Consider the following 4,583-nt stretch of genomic DNA (forward strand, 5'->3'; position numbering starts at 1 on the left):
TCTAGAAATCTATCACAAGTCTCCTCAAATGATTTGATCGACCCTCTTGGGAGGCTCCAATACCATTTCCTTGCCTCTCCCTTTAGGGTACTTGAGAATACAAGCATCCGATGTATATCGTCGAACCCACTTGCAATGCAAGTTAGGTCATATTCTCTTAAATGAATCATCAGATCCTCATTTGGCAACCCATAAAACACTGGAAGATCCCTATAAAGAGGAGGGCATTTAGTCCTCTCCTTTGGGATCAAGATTGGGTCATCAAAATCTTCGTATTCCTCTTGACCTAATACCAATGTGTTAGGGTCTTTAATCTCTTCAATTTCCACCTTTATTGGTGTGGAAGAGTCACTAATTCCATGAACTTCCCTTTCCGCCAACTCACAAACTGGTTTAGGAAGTCCAACACTATGCAATAGGAAATCTATCCCATCATCTACTAGTGGTGTTCTAGTAAGCCTATTCTCATCTGCCACCATTTTGCTAGAACTTAGGATAGGTTCTAATGAAGTCTTCCTTACTATCAATGGTTTTCCACACACATGGACGTCATCCAATGCTTTATGGATCTTGGCAATCACACTACGGTACCCAACTGCGTCGGCCACTAGCATCGGATGTATCTTTAGATCATAATCATCATGTCCTCCTATGTGCATATTAACCATCGTTGTCACAGTCTTTTCTATGACATTATCATCATGAATGATCATAGATGACTGTGTCATCTTAGCACTACTTTCACTTTCCCTTTTCTCTAATCTCCATGGGCTGTTAATCTTAGAGGTAGCTTCATGGGTGTTTTATCATAGTGACCCAAACTCAAGCATGGTATCACTTTCAGGGCAAAGGGTAAAATAGTTAATCACCTGACGTGTCAAAGATCCCCCTAGACTATTCAAGATAGAGAAAGTATCCTTTGGGTGTTGGGGACTTCTTGGATTGACCATCATACTGATGACCAAGGTTTTTATCAGACTAACTTGATATCCACCCCTTCAAGGCGGCTATCGACCAATAGAATAAAGCTAACAGGTCCCTTATGAGACCAAGATTCGGAGACCACCACTTATTGGCAGCTCCCGGCAGACGCACCACTGATGGGACCTGAAATGGGCCGGCACTGGCTATAACACTAGCCGGACCTCATGCTCATGACACACAAACACCCTCACGGCCTCATGGACCAGGAGCGTCAATCTAATGCTGAAGGACAAACTGCCCTAAAGCTTAATTCATGCGTTTATAGTTTATAGTCCAATGTTTTCCTTAAACTCCTTAGAGGGAGATCCCAAAGTACATAGGCATAACGCCTCGTCACACGCACATAGGGAGGCACTCCACCGACTAATAGTCGGAGCCCCACTGCAGCTCTCCTACATCGCAGGGATTGGCCCTTTGATGCGCTGCTAAACATATAACACAAACGAGCACAAACTCCTCTCAAGGTACCAATATTTTACGTTCCAGGATGTTCCATTCCTCACTACACTTTTCCCTTAGGACCCAACGACTAACCTATAGCTTAGGACATCCTCTCATGCTCATCGTTGGTCACAACCTAAGGAAGACAGGTGCCATGCATCCAGGAGGTTTTTTTCTGATACCTTTTAATTATTATGCTTAATGCAAATTGTGAATGTCCATGTGCCCAAACAATTAAGACCATCAGCATTTGTGCACATGTGGAAAACATTTCTTTCAATGATTTTGACTATCGCTCGTATGCGACGTTGCATGAACCTAGCACCGAGAAACCCTCGTGCTACTAGGTTCTTAATCTTTAATTATCGACCAACCTAAATGGTATGCATAGAAACTAGCAAGCTTTTCATCATTTCATTCAGTATTTAAACACCTTTTATACACTCTACCCCCTCACCCGTTTAGGTTGTGCATTATTGATCGGTTTAGGGTTCATTTTCATGTTTTTATTGTATAAAAAGCAATAAAACTCACTAACACGTAAAGGTAGGGCTGATCTAAGGCTAAACCTCATACTTCAGACCCCCCATACATACACGAACATGGTTCTTATTTTTTCTTAATTTTTGGCACTCAAAATCTATTTTTCCCTTATTTTTACTCATTTTTCCTATTTTTCTTGTATTTTTTACAATATTAAATAATTGAAAATACAAGATGAGTTGTGGGCTGTGGTCCTTAGGTTCATTTGTAGAAAAAACACAAATTTAGTTGGTATGTCTTACTATAATTTCCATTTATATATCAAAAGCACCCAATTTTCCCCTATTTCGTGTGTTTTACGGGATTTGCACCATTAATTTCACTCTCACAGCACTTATGATTTTTTGATTTTCTGAGCTTAAACTGATCAAAACTCATAGCAAACATCAACATAATGCATAATCATCCCATGTGAACAAGTATTCATGAAGCAAATGGCATAAAACATCAATTTCCTTTGTAAAAATGAAATTACCGTTCTTTGCGGGTTGTAGGTTTTTATTTGCCATATCTCAGGACTGATTTCTAGCAGCCATTAATGCTCATGACAGTCCACAATCAGCAATCTTCATTCCTCTTGAACCACGGAGCAATCCGGTCTTCATTGGACAAGCATCCGTCATTCATTCTTCTTCTTCTTCTTCACCATATGAATCTGCCCTTAGAGGAGAGAGAGAGAGAAGAGAGAAAGACTGAAATCAGAGATCTTCATAGAGACCACCGGGTGAAGACAGGCGATAAGACCAGCCAAGAGAGGGAAGATCGGCCCCATGATCGATTGTATGGGTTACTTTCAGCCTGCATACTCCATCTCCATCATGAGAGGGCGCAAAAAACGGCCGCCATGTTGCTCCACGTTTTTTCTTCATCCCTCATTCTCTCTCCACGTTTTTTGCTTCATAAGGTGCATAAAATTTTAGAGGGGGGTCCAAACTCAAAAGGCATGCCCAATTTTGGCCTCCCAAGTATCCACATTTTCATATCTTGACCATTTTGTGGCCATTTCCCCGTTCGGACTCCGAATTGAGCTCTGAAAAATCCTGGGCATCCGGCTCGGCATCCCGCATTGGCTGGTAACTCTTGCCAACCCGCACGACAATTTGAAAAATTATGAAAAATCAACAAGTGTCGCTTGGGCGCCTTTAAAGCACTTTGACGCTTAAAATCGTCCGAGCCGCTGCCTTCGACGTTGAATATTTTTCCCTTGATATTCGTAATTTTTAGCTATTTTTAAGCACTTCTCGGCATCAAAACTCCGCTCTCAGGCAGCTATGGATGTGGAGTTTAGAGAGGACCCCAAAAAGTAGAAGATAGAAGCATCTACAATTACTATCCCCACTGCACTGCAGTTGTCTACAAACTACAATGACTATGTTCAGGAGCTCCTATCATAGTTGGAGAGGGAAAAAGAAGAAAAGAAAATAGCTATTACTAAACTCGAGGCTAAAAAGAAGACAATGGTAACCTCTCAATTAGAAAGAATGCGCCAAGTGGCCCTATATCAAAGATAAATAAATGAGCTCAAGGAGGAGCTCAAGGCCAAGGGAGGAGGAGAAGAAAGGTGGCAAGCAAAGCTAGGGGCAGAAACACAAAGTCTCATGAGCCCACAACACCATTAGGATGAGCTAGTAGTGTTGTACAAAGACCCGCAAGAGGAGAATGAAAAGATCCAGGAATCCACGAAGGAGCTAGCAGCAGCGGAAGAAGAGAGAAGATGAAGGCACCAAAAGCAAATAAAGGATTTGGAAAAGAGGTAGCCTCAGAGCTAGAAGAGCAAAAATGCTTGGAAAGAGAAATTGAGAAACAAGAGAGGAGGCTAAGGGAATTAGCCCAAACACATAATGAGAGCCTAGAGGAAATGAGGAAAAGAGTAGATGAATGGGTGGACAGGAGCAAAGGAAGGGTGAGAGACTTGGCGCACCGACTAGCCCTTGTAAAAGGCGACAAGGTGTTAGCAGAAATTAGGGTAGAGGCCACACAAATAATTTTGGAAGCCCAAAAACATACCTTCCTCAACACTCTCTTAGATGCCACCCAATTTGAAGAGGAGGAGGCTATTGAATCACTAAAGAAAAAGCTGGAGATCACATGTAGAGCCATAAGACATGGGCTGTGTACTCAACTCCAAGAAGAAGGGGCCAACCTAAGCCGACATTATTTGCTAAGGGCAAGGCTAATATTCAAAGAGATGGACCTATTAAGCTTCAAGGAAGGAGAACCACAAGAGCCGAGGAGTGAAGCTGAAAGGCAGGGGCCACTCTTAGAAGTTGGGCTAGAGTTTGAAATGGGACAGCTAGAAGAGGAACTAGTATTGCAACCTCCCTCTCCAAAACCGAAAATGCAGCAGGAGGTGAACACCACTGCTAAGAGAAAAGCAAAACTCAAGAAGAAAAGGGTGAGGATTTGGATAAGGCAAGGAGATTGCTTCCCAGTGGATTGGAATGCGGAGCTCATAGTATGGGAGTAAAAAGAAAATGGCCACCAACCCTTCAACTTTACCTTTGAATTCCCCTGCACCTTATGTAGAGTGCTATTGACCAAAGTGGCGGAGGAGGTAATAAGCGTGGGAGGAAGGATCAACAGTAGGTAGAACTAGGAGAGGGAGAAGAACCTTG

The sequence above is a fragment of the Lygodium microphyllum genome, chromosome 18 (assembly GCF_053477565.2).
Source record: "Lygodium microphyllum isolate KBCC chromosome 18, Lygodium_microphyllum_v1.1.10, whole genome shotgun sequence".
Classification (NCBI taxonomy): domain Eukaryota; kingdom Viridiplantae; phylum Streptophyta; class Polypodiopsida; order Schizaeales; family Lygodiaceae; genus Lygodium; species Lygodium microphyllum.